The sequence below is a fragment of the Pogona vitticeps genome, chromosome 4, assembly GCF_051106095.1.
Source record: "Pogona vitticeps strain Pit_001003342236 chromosome 4, PviZW2.1, whole genome shotgun sequence".
In the NCBI taxonomy this organism is placed as follows: domain Eukaryota; kingdom Metazoa; phylum Chordata; class Lepidosauria; order Squamata; family Agamidae; genus Pogona; species Pogona vitticeps.
Genome location: NC_135786.1, coordinates 39,467,073 through 39,483,210, shown reverse-complemented (window position 1 = coordinate 39,483,210; position 16,138 = coordinate 39,467,073). Strand labels below are relative to the sequence as shown.

The following is a 16,138-nucleotide window of genomic DNA, read 5'->3' as shown; positions in this document are numbered from 1 at the left end:
CAGACTGGATGGCAGATACCACGGAACAAAGACAACCAGATTACAATCCCATCCTTGAATCATGCTGATACATTTCAATTTCTACTATCTCCTCCTGAGAAATGTCAATTCCTGCTTCTTACTGAGTAGCATATAGAAAACTCTTGTTCTGAGTAGTTGCCATGTTCTCTGTACACAGCTAAGGACTTCATTTAAATGAGATGGTTGCTTCATGGATATGGTGGTTTTGCTATTTAAGACAATAGAACAAGAGCCAATTCAAAAGTTGGCAAATAAAAAAAAGTTGTCAGTTTAATGTTTAGAGTTTTGGTGGATGTTTGGCAGCATTGAGCTTTCTATTAAAAATAATAGCAAAAAAAGAATAATTGCTTGTCATCTTTCCATACGAATAAACACTATAGATAAATGGTCTAGTAATACAACAGAGGATTGGACACCAAGCTATCTAAAGTGAACACTCACAGCAGACCCATTAATTGTAGTAGATTGAGAATAATGAAATTCTGATCAGAGTGAGAAAGACAAACAAATATATTCATACAATGGTAACTTTCCGATGAGTCCTTTGAGTCAAATTTTTTGATAAACTGCTTGAGTGTGCAAAAAAGAGATACATCGGGTATCACAAAAACAGAACTCCAATACAGTATTTGATCTAAACTGTGTCTATTGTCTTTCCAATGAAGACTGAAATTCTTAAACTCCTCTCTGGTCCTCATCACACCTTCATGTGAAGCAGAACGCAGTGCCAAGCTGTGTTCGTTAAAGTAAAACGAATATTGCCACAGAAAAAGATTTCTACACAACCATATCAGTCTAGAAGGCAGAAAGCCTTTACAGTAACCCACACACTTTCCCCTAAAATGTTTGGAAGTGTTTCTGAATCTTTTGGAAGTGGTGTTAATACTTTCCACTAGAAGTTCCAAAAAGAAAAAGAATGTCAGCGAAGTTTAGAAAATGGAAGATAGAACAAAACTGGGAAAAAAGTCAGAATGTGAGTTGTGATTCTCCTTTTTCTTGGAGTATGTAATAGTTATAGATGGCACCATTTGTTTGGTACCATTTCTTCTTAAATCATCTAGACCTGGTCTCAGTTTTTCATGCTCCTGTCATCATTAGAATACATTACTGTAATGTGTTCTATGTGATCTTTCCCTTGAAAACAGTTTCAATGAATCCATGGATTTCAAATACAGTTTCCAAATTTGTGACAGCAGTCAATCAATGAAACTATATAAAACCAGCTCTGTACCAGCTTTGCTGCCTGTCATTTTGTTTCAAGATGCTGATTTTGACCTTCTTGATAGAAAGTACTGTACTATGGCTGAGAGCTGTTATTTGATAAGCTGCTGAGATTCAACTTAAAAGTCCAATTGCTCACCAAAATTCTGAAATGGGATTACTTTTTTTAGTTACAGTATATGTGCTGCTTGATTTACCTAATCTCAGAATATTCTGTATTATTAATAAACATTTTGTGAGTGGACAGTGATAATAATGTAATTGTCACTGTCTATGCCTTCTGTATATATTTTCCTTACAGCTTTATTTGAGTGCAAACCTACCCTCTGCCCCAGGTACAATATATACTTATCATTCTAACTAGTGCTATAATAAAAACTTTAGGCTAGTATCCTGTTTTTCAAGTGCAGAGTGGGAGAGCAATGAAGTAAGCAGCCAACTTTAGCAGGCTTCTTCTTGTGTGCATATTTATCATGAGATTGATCACTTCAATTGGTCATGTGACAGGAAGTCTTCTGCAGCTGAGGGTGAAGCAGGGGGCATACGTGTTTGACTTTCTGCTCTGCATTTAGATAACAGGATACTGGCTTTGGTCTTTAAAGCAACACAGATTCCATTTTAGCGTTTATTTTACTACTTTTATTGTTATTATCCTTATTTTATTTTCATTGCAAATCTTCATGAATATTAGAAGGTCATCATATACTGTATTTTTTGCACCATAAGACTCACTTTTTTCCCACAAAACAGGGGTGTGGAAAGTCTGTGCGTCTTATGGAGCAAAGAAAACAGATTATATTTTCCTGTTTTCTTCTCCTAAAAAATTGGTGCATCTTATGGAAAGGTGCGTCTTATGGAGCGAAAAATACGGGTAAATGCAGACATGAATATTTCTTTCTTTGTTTGTTTATCCCATTCAGTTAGTAGCTAGGCTGTACTCTGAGTGGCTAACAAGAATAACAAAGTCATAATCAATAGCAGCAAGAATAAAAACAACAACAAGAGAAAGAAAGGTTCCAAATCTTAACTGAAGGAACCACATAAAACGCAAAAAAGTTAATGGTAGGCAGACAGTCAAGAGGGATTCATAATTTTACTTAATTGCAGGTGGACTATAGAAAGGCTTGGGAGAACAACCAGGTCTTCAGTTGCCTCCTAAAACTCAAGAGGGTTGGAGCCACTCAGTAAACTAATAAATAGAAATGAAGCAGTATTGGATATATACTTCTTTCTAAATGATTCCTAGTAGCTGAAGCAGATAACTCTAGCATAATCGGTTTCTAGAGTCTGTCATGCAGATATTGATCAAGATCAGACTTCTTAAAACTTGTGCCTTCCAGTATCTCAGATGCAACGCCTCAGCTATGCTGTCTTGAGGATTCTTGGAGCTGTAGTACAATCAGCTAGGTACCGAGTTCAGAACAACTGACCTAAATGACAACGTAACACTACTTAATATGAAACTGTATATATGGATATGTCATTTTATGTCTCCTATGAGTAAGCTTACACCGTACAAGGATCTTGGATAAGTAGCTAATGATATTAAGCTTCCAATAAAAATCAAGAGCTTTAATCTCTTTCAAAGAACTGATAAACTGAATTTTAATATGATTAAACAACAACCATAATACAAGCATTTATTGTAACTTCAATGTAAAATTGTTGTTACACTCCACACCTAAGTAGGGCACATCACTTATAATAACCACAGTTAGGCGTTCTGCTTGCTAAGCATACTTTCATTCTAGCTGTATATCTCATGCAAATGTAATGAGGAAATGAGGTCCACTATTATGAAAACATACTGCAGCTGACTTCAGATTTCTGTTGGCCCTCCCTTTCATATGAGGATGGGAGGGTGTAAGATTTCTACTTACTCTTTCAAAGAAACTCTAGTTTCCTATTACAATGAAATACAAAAAACTAGCGTGTGTTTTAACAGGTACTATTTGCCGGCGTATAAGACGACTGGGCGTATAAGACGACCCCCAACATTTCCACTCAAAATATAGAGTTTGTTATATACTCACCGTATAAGACTACCCCCTCTTCCGCACACCTTCCACACACCAAATAAAAGGTGCTATTCATTGTCACCATTGTACAGCCGCAGCACGACCGCAGCGCCTCTGGCCCGCCCCTGCATCTCCCTGTGACCAGCACTAGTGTGCAAGTGCACATGTGTGAGCTCTGCATAGACAAGGGGGTGGGGCGGAGCACCACTGCTTCCCACTAAGCAGAACAGGCCGGTCACGTTGAAAAGGCTGGCACCCTGTCTCACTGCTGATGCTCGCCGCAGCTGCACTGGATACCATGTGATACTGAGCGGTATGTAGAATGAGGTGGGCAGGCATCGGGAGGCTACTATGGGCACCGAACGAGCATTGGAAGGCCACTATGGGCAGCTATGTCTATCTCAACTGAAGTGCACCCGGCGTATAAGATGACCCCCCACTTGGAGGCATGTTTTTCAGGGCAAAAAAAGTAGTCTTATACGGCAAATACAGTAGGTTTTTTCTAAAGGATATGAAACCATACTTTGATCCTGGTTTGTTTAAACTATGGTCAGATCAAACTACATTCTCCTAAATATGGAGATAATGAGAACAGTGATTTGTTCAAAGCTGAAATCAGAAACTTTATACATCAATTCTTTTCTTGCAAGAAGGCTGGGAAGTGGAATCATGCATAAAAAGGCTCTCTGTGGTATGTTTTTTATAATCAAATAATCATAATTTCTCATTACATCTGATACTTTTTATCTGACAGGGATTGGATGCTGACCTGTATGTTGATCCTGCTAGTTCATATGATTTAAAGAACAAGTGTAATAATAGTAATTAGCTTAGGGCATACTGTAGTTTTCTTTTTTTAAAAAAAAACAATAAATGGTTGAAATATTTCTTCCTTACATACTTCACACGTGCCAATCCTTCAGTCTATTGATTCCAGTTTAACAACACAGTTTAGCTTCCTCAGTACTAAGGACACCACCATTTGAATACAGCTTTAGCAAAATATCTTTCATAGCACTATTTGGCAGTTTTTTTTATTACTCAGAAACTAATGTTCTAAGCACAGCTGTTTTTATCAAATCCAGATTTCACATTCTTAGCCAAGAGTAAATTGTCATAGTGGTAGACAAAAAATAATTTTGATATATAGTTTTTACTTATTTACATGCATACAGATCTCCTTTATGTTCTCAAATACGTTGTTGTGGTTAACATTCTTGCTTACTGGCTATCTATCAGTTCCATAGACCACAACTTAGAATCTTATGGGTGGTCTACTTTTTCCACTCAAGTTCCACTTGATCAGCAGGACAAAAGCAAATGACTGGGCAAGCATTATTAACTTCAAAGCAGCTGCATGCACACACAAGAGAAAGTTAGTTCTCTTTTATCTACCTGTGACAATTGTATATCTATCTCTTTTGTTTCTACGTAGTTGTGCAAAGGCCAAAAACAGAAAAATGCACATAAACCAGAACATTTCTATAGGTGAATTAAAACCAGACCACAAATTGTTTAATGTCTAACCTATAACAAAGACAACTATTTCCATCTGAAATGCCAGATATTCATGTGGAACGATTTTCCCTCTGAAAATCTATTTTATTATTAAAATTACTCTTCCACTTCGATGACAGAATCACACAAGTTTTTGGCAGACACAGTAAAAGAGAAAAATCGGATCTGTGTGTAATCTCACTCACAACTCGATACAAAAGTAAAGCACACATCTGGCTTTTTTCCCCATAGCCTAATCCTATGTCTGTGCACTCTGAAGCAAACTGCATTATCATAAATACAGCTTATTTCTCTGTAGGTTTGCTTGGGTTTTGTAATCCACTTTAAAGAAGGCTATTACATCGATGAGGAACAATTCAGCTTTATCAGATTATATATCATGTATTTGTTTGATGCAAATTGCCAGCAGAGGTCACCATTGCTTTAAATGGCATGAGGGATAGTGACCTCTCTCTTTTACAGCAATCTTTCAGCAATGTCTGGGACAGATACACACTCCCCATGTTACATGAACTTTATGTGACAGAATCTATGTATATGCTCCATTTCATGACATTTGGGCAAAAAAAGATTTTTTTTCTCTTTTAAACAATTACAACATGATTTCACTGTGTCAAATGAAAATAAATAGAACTAACAAAACTCTGTACCGACTCTTAAAACCAACCCCACTTCCCTTGGAATCCATGTAAATGAATACACACAATTTTAATGTGCAGCAAACCAATGTAAACTGACATTGAACAGGAAAAAATGTACAGGAAAACAACTCACCTAGAAGAAGAACAAAGATGCTTGTAAGCAAAACTGTTAACTTCTTGCTTACCTAATGCTTGGAGAAAGTAATGAGCAATATAGTCAGACATCAGGACTTCTACTATGAAACTGACTCTGTCCCTCTAGGGTGAGTTCCCTGCATTTCTCAGTCATTATCCCAACTTCACATACTCCTTTGAAAGTGACTGTACTGCTGAACAATGTCTCCAGATGTTCCTGAGATTGCTATGCAATGATTCAGACCCTCAACTTTAAGGATCCTCTTTGCCTGAGCATGCAACTCATCCAATTAATCTGGCTCTTGTACCGTATCATGCTTTTGTCATGGAAGAGAGATAAGAGTTTCTGTCCAGTCCCTTTTCCAGACAGTAGTTTCATGGACCACAACAACATGTTTCCCATTTGATAATACAGCATAGCTCTGTACTACGCTAGCATCACATGAGTGTGTTATTTAATAACACAATTGTTCCTCAAAGAACCCTACAGGGAGGATATCCCTAGAACCAAGTGATAAGTCATCAGAGAAAGTGAAGCTGTCAAGAACAGTTTGGAAAAAGAAGATCTCAGTGCAATGTTCACTAACACAGGAGACATTACACTGCATCACAGGAGGCATTAGCAGGCCCACGCAGAACTCTAGCTTACCCACAGAAGGTTTTAAGCTAATACACGGCGATGCCTGCAACCTTCCTAAGTTGCAACAATTTGGAAAAACCAGCCTGACAAGCAAACACACTCCTCCTTAGACTTTGATTTCTCCTCACAAGTTTCTGAGCAGACACGGGAATGCTGGCAAGTTAAGAGGAGGAAGAAACAAGTACATAAACTCCCAGCAGCCTACAAACACAAGACAGCCCCTCTCATCTGCGCGCGCGCTCTCCCCGCGCCTGTCTGGTGCTTCCCTTCAAAAGCTACAGCTTAATCACCTCACATAAATCAATGAGCACCATCAGTTTCCATCTCTGCGAGGCAAACTGTGGGGAGTTCGTGGCTGTAGGGATGGGGAAGGGGGAGCCCAGCTCTGGCCCTGATTCACACCAGAATGCCATCCATATGTAGTTTCATAAGGTTGTATAAAATGTGGGTTGGGGGAAAAAAACGACGAATTGCATGAGGAAAATGCATGCTGCAATGCCAGCCCGAGACGTTCCCCTGAGACTGGACTTTCTGCTTCCACAGACAAGGACTCTTGATAAAACCACGGGCTTCGGAGTTTGCTGGTGCCCAAAAAAGCGGATGATAACAGTCCCCGAGGCGGAAATGCTGCAGCCTGGAGCTTCATGCCAGGGCACAGCTGCACCGTGCTTGGCACTCAAAGTTCTCTCCCCCCCCCCCCCCGCGCGAGGGCGCGCGCGAACTCCCGCCCCTCCCTGGCGTCCTGCTGTGGCCAGAGTTTGGCTCACTCACCTCAGCGCTGCGGCCGCGGGCAGGTGGAGAGAGACCTCCTAGGAGTTACCGCTGCTGGTGCCGCTATAGGCGCCGTCGCCCGGGCTGCAGGGAATCCTCGAGCGCCTTGCTCCGTGGCCGCTTTCCCGACGCACGCGAGCCATCCACTTCCCGCGCGCGCCGCAGCCTCATTCACAGCGCTCTCCCTCAACTCCGCCGGAGCTGCACTGACTGACTGACTGACTGACTGGCTCGCTCGCAAGGGAGACTCTCTCTCTCTCTCTTGCGGCGCTCGGCTCGCGCTCCGCCTGGGTCCTAGCGCCACATGACCCGCTCCCGGGGAACCTGCACAGACTCGCACCGACGTTGACGGGAAGGGCGCTGACTGACTCCCGAGGAACGCGCGCCGGGGAAAGTGGCCGTCGGAGGCCGCCCTGCAACTCGCGGCCCCTCGGAATGGCTCCCGGGAGGCACGCGCCGCTCAACTCGCGAAGCCGGCGGCGGGTGAAGAGCAACGGAGGCGAGCGCCCTCGGGGGCCTTCCCGACTTCTGAGAGGAGGCGGTTCGACGGCGCGCACCCGAGCCAGCCGCCAGAAGCAGCCCCTCCTACCACCACCTCCAGTCCACTCCCCATACATAAGGGGAGGCCGACGGCGTGGGCGGTGTGTGTGTGTGTGTGTGTGTGGGGAGAGCCAGCGGGCGATTCGGGGGTGGTTGTGGTGCACCGATCGCGGTGGAAGCATTGAATCAGGATGACGAGCAGATGCAGGTTCGTAGCCGGAGAGACCGAGAGTGGTCAGTTAATTCGCTTCAGAAAGTGCCCCGTCCAATTGCCCGGCAAAGGCAGTCCATTACCAGTGCACGGCCCTCGAGCAAGTTACAAAACAACTGTCGGGACGTATTATAGGAGAGCCAGTATAAGGAAAAAGGCGATTTTGCAAAAGCAATAAATCCCCGTCCAAAGAAAGGAGTGAATTCACGCGCAACGCGTATCCAGTTATAGCCTCAACTCTGCTGCTGCCTGAAGCAGGAGAACAAACGCCTCCGGGAGGAGAGCGCCCAGTTGTTGGTCCACCTTCACCTCCCCTCCCGAGCTTGCGTTCCTTCCCTGCCAGCCTCCTCCCTTCCTGCGCTCTGTGCAAAGTCCTGCTGAGGTGCGGGTTGCCACAGAAAGTATGCAGGCGCGCAGTGGTTTGAGAGTGGCAGAATCCTAGAAGTGCAAAGTTGGATGGTACCCCTCCCCATGGTCATCGAGTCTCACCTTCCACCGAAACAAGAAGAGCCATAGCTTAAATCACTCCTCACAGGTGGCTGTCTAGAGAAGGAAGGAAGGAAGGAAGGAAGGAAGGAAGGAAGGAAGGAAGGAAGGAAGGAGGGAAGGAGGGAAGGAGGGAAGGAGGGAAGGAGAGGAAAGAAGGTGACAAGCCCTGGGCATGAGGGAAATGAGGCAAGGCAGCAGGGGTGTAAGTGGCAAAAAGGGCAGAATGGAATTGGAAATTCAGAAACAACCCTTTCTCTGAGATTTTGGGCTGGAATCAGAGAGCGAGGGAAGCCCCTTGCAATATCCTAGGAGAAGTATAGGCCAGAAAGAATTGGACTCTATTTCTGGTCCTGCTGGTCTTGAAAATGGGCAGAGAGAGAGAGAGACTTTGAATAAGGAGGCAAGTCTTAGAGTAAAGCAGGTTAACCAAGTAATGTCACAACACAGAGATGGGCAGGGGGCAAAATGCATCCAGTAAATTTGCTGGCATTCCTGTTTGGACTTGAATACATCACAGATGAGATGCCAGGGGTTTTCCCAGGCCCTATAATAAATATATGGGTTGTGAAAGGCTCAGAACCAGCTCACAGGGAGGGTTTTTCTAATTGCTGTGCTGCTGCTTGTGCAGCAACACAGGTCACAGAGAACGGCAATAGTATGCCACTCCTTGCCTTGCCCCAAATAGCATGATGGGTTCAAGTGCAGGTATCCACAGAGCATTCCCCTGGCCTTGCTCTTGGAGTTGGGTGGGCTAACTTTGCTCTGAACTAGCTCACAGCCGGCTTTTTTCTCCACCTCTGGTACAGCTCCCCTGGTATTTGCCTGGCGATCCAGAGAAATCTAATTGATGAAGTGGCTTTATATACATACAAACAATCAGATTTTCAAGGAAACTGAAAATCTGAACTAATCATCAAACAGCCTAATCCTTAGGTAAAGAAGTGGCCGTTGTTGGCAGGAGAATGGCAGGAGCAGCAGATTGCACTGCTCTTCCTCCTGGAAGGATTCCATTGCCATTTTCTGGCTGAAAGTCTTGGACAGCGATGGTTATGGCTATCAGCAAATTAAGCAAGTGGAAACTGAAGAATCTTTGCTGATGAATGCTGAATTACCAAAAGAGACTGTGGATACAGAAGTGGAAATGCTAAATTGCAAATAATTATAATAAATTACTTTTGGAATGCAGGAATTCTATATTGTGTCCCCTACACTGAATGCAGCAGTAACAGGTTTGCTAAAGGAAAATTGGAAGAGGTGGACAAATCAGTAATCAGAATTAACTAGCCAAAAGATACAAACTTCAAATTTATAAATTATTATTCACAAATTATTAATCACAATTAACTAGTCAAAATATACAAATGTCCAATTTAGAAATTCTGAATGGTATGGTGAAATAAGTGGACCTTTATTTTGATCAGTGAAGGTTGTTCATAAAGTTACAATGTAAACTAAACATCTAATTTTTATTCTAAAAATTAAATTTACTTTAGGCACCAGAGAAAGTGGAGAAATATAAAGATATGCCAGAATAAACCTGTTATGCTACAGTATATCAGCTGTCTCCCAAATCTTAATAACTGTGTGTACTATAAGCAATACTGAACTGCATAATTTATCAATAACAAAGTAATAAATAATTCCTTCAAACCCTGGATTAAAATATAGAACGAATAGTAACAGCAGGCACTGAAAGGTTTGTGAATCTGACTCCCCCCCCCCAAAAAAAAAAAGGCAAGAAAAAAGCAAACTTTGTAAAGCTGGCACCATCTTTTCATAGAATATAGACTGCTGGATAGCTGAGTGGCTTAGGTATCTGGATGCGGAGTCAGAGGTTGCAAATTCAGTTACCCACTGTGCCTCCTTGACAGGTGCTGGACTTGATGATCCATAGGGCCCCTTCCAACTCTCACCTAATTCACTAGTGTAGCACAAACACAATAACTTTTGGAGGTAAATTGTCCCAAATTGCTGAGTTACAGTATATGACTCGGCATGGAACTGATAACGTTTATGGTGATTTCTTGATTTGGTGCAATTTGCTTCCAAGTGTTACACCATTTGTTTAGCTGCACAAGAGAGATTTGACCAGTGAGTGTCTTTTAGACCTCATTTAAACATTTTTTGGAATAATCTGCTTCCAGTTGATCCACTCCATGTGGTTAGAGTGGCTTTCTGTATGAGATTGCACTACCCATGGCAGTGTTGATAGGTCCCAAATTGGCATGATACTAGTACATTTGTTTATGTTTGTTCGTTACATGTATGTCCTATTTTCTTCCAATTTTTTCTCTGTTTTTCTCCTCCCCACTTTACCCTCACAGCCCTGTGAGGTAGGTAGGTCAGCCTATGTTTGAGATACTTGGCTGAGTGGGAATTTGAACCCAGATGTCTCAACTCCCAACCCAACACTCTAATCATTATATTCCAACCATCACACCACTCTAAATATACTTTGAGATTGCTCTCAACCATGTAGGAAGTTGAATCCAGATTCCAGATAGTACTGAATTTGTGTCAAGGCTAAGATCCATGGCAGTTTTCTATGCCAACTATTCCACAAAATGGCAATCATGCAAAAATAGAATGCATGATTGTAAGAGTTCTTTCAATAGACCCAGATCATTTTGTTCAGCTGCTTTAGAGCAAACATGCCTTAGTCAGGCATCCTAAGCATATCTGACACGACGGAACATTTCTGATTCCATCCATTAGAGAGCACTGTTGCAAGAATATGCCACTTACTTTACTCTGCACAAAATTTAAAACAGTAACTGCATTATTAACATACCTGGAAATGTGCCCTGTTGAACTCAATGGACTTTAACCTGAGTAGACATGTATAACAATACACTGATAAACAGATTAGTATTCCTGGTAAGATTAGAATCAACCCCCATTTCAACTTTTAGAGCAATGCTCATTCAGAATTCTTTAGAAAAGGATTCCCAGCAAGCACATTTTCCCTTCTTACCTAAATTTCATGGAACTGTAGTATATAATTTTGACTTATGGTGACCCTTTTCCATGAAGACAATACTCAGCAGTGGTTTACTATTCCCTTCTTCTGGGGGCACTCTGGGGCTGTTTAGCTTGCCCAAAGCCACGCAGGCTGGCTCTTCCCCAGGAGACTCAGTGGGTAATCGAACTCCCAATGTCTGGCTCCATAGTCAGATACCGAAACCACTGAGCTGTCTAGCCAGCCAACCAAAGGTAAACTACCTGTTTTCAGAATATGTTCTTGCTTAAAGTATGAATTGCATATACACTCAAATTTTTGCTAATCTGAACAGATATAAGAGACAAATATATGCTGGTTGGTTTACAAACACTGCTAGACAGCTGGACAGATGTTTAATGTCTGTGTGAAGGATATCAGGAGAGTTCTCAGAATCTAGAAGAAATAAAAAATGTATCTGCATAATGTTAGAGAGCATAATGGCAATTTATGCTTCATTTTGTTATATGTTTCTAGTATCTTTTTTTTGTTTCACTAACTGCTTTAAAGCCTTAAGATACAGTGCTAGGCCTGGCAATCTGTGGGCTCCATCCGCTTCCCCTATTGTACGCACAGTCCCCTTCATGTGCTTCCAAATCTGTCCCAGGGTCTTCCAACACTCTGGGAAAGATCCATGGCTGTGTGCAGCCTTACAAGAGGGAGGAATCCATTTACTAAAATGTGTCCACACTGCTGGTGGATGGAGTCAGAAATAATCCCCTGTGATTAATTACAGCGTCCATATCTTTAAGGAAGAGTGGCTGTATTTGCACTTGTCAGAAACAAGGTTTCCCCTCCTCTGGCCTTCCATTTCCCTCCCTTCCATCCCTTCCTTTGGCATGGCTTTAAAAAGCAGTTAGTAAGTATTTACTTCTATATTTTAGCGTGAGCTTTTGTGGACAAGTCCATTCCCCAGACCAGGATTCTTGAAGACTGATAACTGATTAAAGAATTAGAAAATAAGTGGCCAAGGAACACCAGAAACAAAGAGTTGTGAATTGAATTGAAGTTACAATGAATTAAGTGTGCATTCATGGATAACATACGAAAATGAGGATTCAGTAGGAAACTGAAAAAAATTTGAAATACTGTAATCAACAAATTACTTGAATAATAACTAAGGATTCTTTGTTCAAAAAATCCTGAATTAGGTTATTAAAGAAACTCTGGGTTCAGAAATGCAAAAGGCTAAACTATTGATTATTATCATAAACATAATTGTGGGTACGTACACATATATTCTTGTTCTTGTGCAGCTAGACAACAGTCAGTGCAGTAGTAACAAGTTTGCTAAAACAAAGTTGACAATGTCACAATGCTGACACAGTGTGTGGCAGCTGCGAAAACAGGTGAATTCTGTGTTAGTTATCCTAACCAAAAAGGTTGAAACCAAATGGCTGATCTCATGATATTCTCATTAAAATGTGTAGTGCAACCACGCTTGTAGTATGGAGTCAAATTCTTTCCAGGATTGCTTTTCTCTGTTCTTGTTTGTGTAGAAGCATCAAATGCTGTACCGTAAATTTCTAGACTCCACATTCACAGTAACTATACCTTGATTCACATCTTGGGGGACATTTTTGTAGCTTGCTGCAAGGTTTGAGTTGAATTCCAAGTGGACTGCCATTTTTAAAGGTGATCTGAAGTCATCTGAGAAAAACAGCTGGTAGCTTCTTCCTGTCCTCTTAGTGCCTGTATTATGTATGGTGCAAGGATGTTCTTATTATATGCAGAGCTGAAATATTACAGTTAAAAATCCATTTAAAATTACTTTGCTTTTCAAGAAAGGGGATGATTAAAGTAATTTTAGGATTTTTTTAAAAAAATCTGCTCAAATGATATGCTTGCAAGAAGGACAAAGCACAGTTTGTTCTTGTCTAAGTTTTCTTATGTTAATTGTTAACTGTTTTTTTGGGGGAAGCTAAATGAAATCAAGTACAGTGGCTGAAATCCTGTTGCAGGATTTTACATCATGTAAGGCTGAGGATGTCATCAGTCACAGCCATTTTTTGGGGGGGGGAATTCAGTTTCCTATCCCCCCCATCCCTTAAACCTCCAAGACTCCCTTGAGATTCCTTTTGTCCTGAGGAAGCTTCTTGGGGCCATTGGATGCTGTGAGCAGTCTCTATTGTTTGAAAATCACCACTGCCAGTAAAATCATCCAAATGGAATTTTCTGAAATTTATTTGTTTGTTTGTTTGTTTATACGCTGCCCATTTAGTGAACATGCCACTACTCTGGGCAGCTTAGAAAATATTATTAAAACCATATAAACTGTTTAAAACATATTAAAAGAAAACAAACAAACCCTACCCCGCATCCCTATAAAATCACCTGTCTGGGACATAGGATGGCAGACAACAGGCCAGCATAATTTTATGAAAGGGTGGTACTTGGGAAGGCCTGGGTAAAAAGCCAGGTTTTAATTTGCTTGTGGACGATCAGGACAGTGGGGGCCAGTTGCACCTCCACAGGAAGAGAGTTCCAGAATGGAGTCTCATGCAAATTGGACCTGAGAAATCTCTATGTGGGACAGGAAGCAACAATTAGAACTGGATATGGAACAACTGATTGGTTCAAAATTGGGAAAAGAATACGACAAGGCTGCATATTGTCTCCCTGCTTATTTAACTCATATGCAGAATACGTCATGCGAAAGGCTGGACTGGATGAAAACCAAGCAGGAATTAAGATTGCCAGAACAACCTCAGATATGCAGATGATACCACTCTGACGGCAGAAAGTGAGGAATTAAAGAACCTCTTAATGAGGGTGAAAGAGTGAGCACAAAAATGGTCTGAAGCTCAACATTAAAAAAAAAAGCTCCTGGCAAATAGAAGAGGAAGATATGGAGGTAGTGACACATTTTACTTTCCTGGGCTCCATGATCACTGCAGATGGTGACAGCAGCCACGAAATTAAAAGATGCCTGCTTCTTGGGAGGAAAGCGATGACTAACCTAGACAGCATCTTAAACAACAGAGACATCACCTTGTCAACAAAGTTCTGCATATACAAAGCTATTTCCAGTAGCGATGTATGGAAGTGAGAGCTGGACCATAAAGAAGGCTGACCACTGAAGAATTTATGTTTTTGAACTGTGGTGCTGGAGGAGACTCTTGAGAGTCCCCTGGACTGCAAGGAGAACCAAACTATCCATTCTAAAGGAAATTAACCCTGAGTGCTCAGTGGAAGGACAGATCCTGAAGCTGAGGCTCCAATACTTTGACCATCTCATGAGAAGAGAAGACTCCCTAGAAAAGACCCTGATGTTGGGAAAGTGTGAAGGCAAGAGGAGAAGGGGACGACAGAGGATGAGATGGTTGGACAGTGTCATCAAAGCAACCAACATGAATTTGACACAGCTCTGGGAGGCAGTGGAAGACAGGATGGCCTAGCGTGCTCTGGTCCATGGGGTCACGAAGAGTCGGACACAACTTAACAACTAAACAACAAGACCAACCTATAAGTATGAAGATGCTGATTTGTAATTGCACCTAGTGACTGAATCTTAGCTTGCACTGTTTGAGTTGGAGGGAAATAAAGTAGACTGTCGTCATTTCTTAGATAAAATGCATTAAATGCCTGATTGCCAATCTGTTTGCCCATAGTATACAACTAGCAACTCCTTCACAGATTTAGAGTTTTCCTACACAGAGTCCTTATCTGTTTAGAAAAAAGAGAAGGGGGAGGGGAGAGAGAGAGAGGTGCATTCTATCTAATCTGGAGTATGATACAAGTCAGAACTGACCATAATATCAAACAGAATGAGATGACAATCTCAGGCAGCAGATTTTGTCTGTTATAAAAGGCCAGTAAATTATTAGTTATTTATTCTTTTATTATTGTATTTTTGACTGCCAAGAGCAGGGAGAAATGCTCACAGGATTTTCTGCTTCAGATGCCAAAATAACTTGGCTGGCTTCAGCCTTGTTGGCTTTCCTCTGGATTGTTGCTGGACTTTGGCCTTGGTGGATAGCTATGCATTTTGACTTCAGAAGAGTAGGGAGGAGGCCATGTTGAAAGGAAAATAAAGTACCTGGCACAAAGATTCTTTTTCTCACAGATACTACAGCTCTTATGAAACGTTGATAAGTAGCAATGGAGAGATATATTGAATAAAGTGAAATGCAAGCTATGATATGATGCGAGGTGCCATGAGCAACTGCATAATTTAGGAATAGAAAGAGTATTTGCATCTAATGTAACATGCAGCACATATAATATACTTCTTCTTCCATGTGAAACTTACCCTGCTTTAGAAAAGTATAACTATATGTAGTATGTAACATCAGCAGTGAACTAAGATGTCTTCTTGCCCACAGTTGGGAATTGCGTAATACTGCTAATATGAATTAGCAGTTTGAACACTAGTTTCCTTTATTCACTGTATCCACTATCTGCATTCTCAGCAATTTTTCAGCAGAATGAAAACTAGATCATTACATGATAATAAGTAACATTCAATATCCCATCACTTTCTATTTCCATAATTAGTAAAATCCAAATCGATGTACTTAAGAATATCTTCAGATCTTCCACATCTATGCACTGCTTGGGCTTCTCAAAAAAGCATACAAATGTATCTTTCTGTAAGATACATTTGAGATACAAATGTAACAAATAAGTACAATAAATGTAAGTATGTATGTATAGGGAGTTAGAAATGAGACCAGATAGGGATCGTAGAGGATTTGGGTTACACATTGCTAAGCAGAGAACCCTACTTCACCATCATCTGTATGTTTGAACAAGATGCCTAGTTAGTCCTGGGTCTCCGAGGTGTTATACAATCCCATATACCAGGATGGGTAGCTTTGGAAATTCTGGGAGCCATCTTTCCCAGGAGGACCATCCATTGACTACCCCTCTCCCCCTTTACTGTCCAAAAGCACTGCAAATCAAAACTTCTTGTTGTTTAGTCATTAAGTTGTG

At 41.3% G+C, this 16,138-nt stretch overlaps 1 protein-coding gene and 1 long non-coding RNA gene across 2 annotated transcripts in view; one reads left to right on the top strand and one right to left on the bottom strand.

The window, feature by feature from the left end:
• NGF (nerve growth factor) overlaps nucleotides 1-7,467 on the bottom strand; it is a 62,699-nt gene extending 55,232 nt beyond the window's left edge. Inside the window, exon 1 of the mRNA XM_072997143.2 lies at nucleotides 6,966-7,467. The gene's annotated coding sequence lies outside the window, so the exon portion shown is untranslated. The remainder of the gene's footprint in view (nucleotides 1-6,965) is intronic.
• A 34-nt stretch (nucleotides 7,468-7,501) lies between these two features.
• On the top strand, nucleotides 7,502-15,747 carry LOC144589165 (uncharacterized). Its single transcript, XR_013545105.1, has 2 exons — nucleotides 7,502-7,713; nucleotides 9,012-15,747. It is a non-coding gene; the product is annotated as an uncharacterized LOC144589165 (long non-coding RNA).
• The last annotated feature ends 391 nt before the right edge of the window (nucleotides 15,748-16,138 follow it).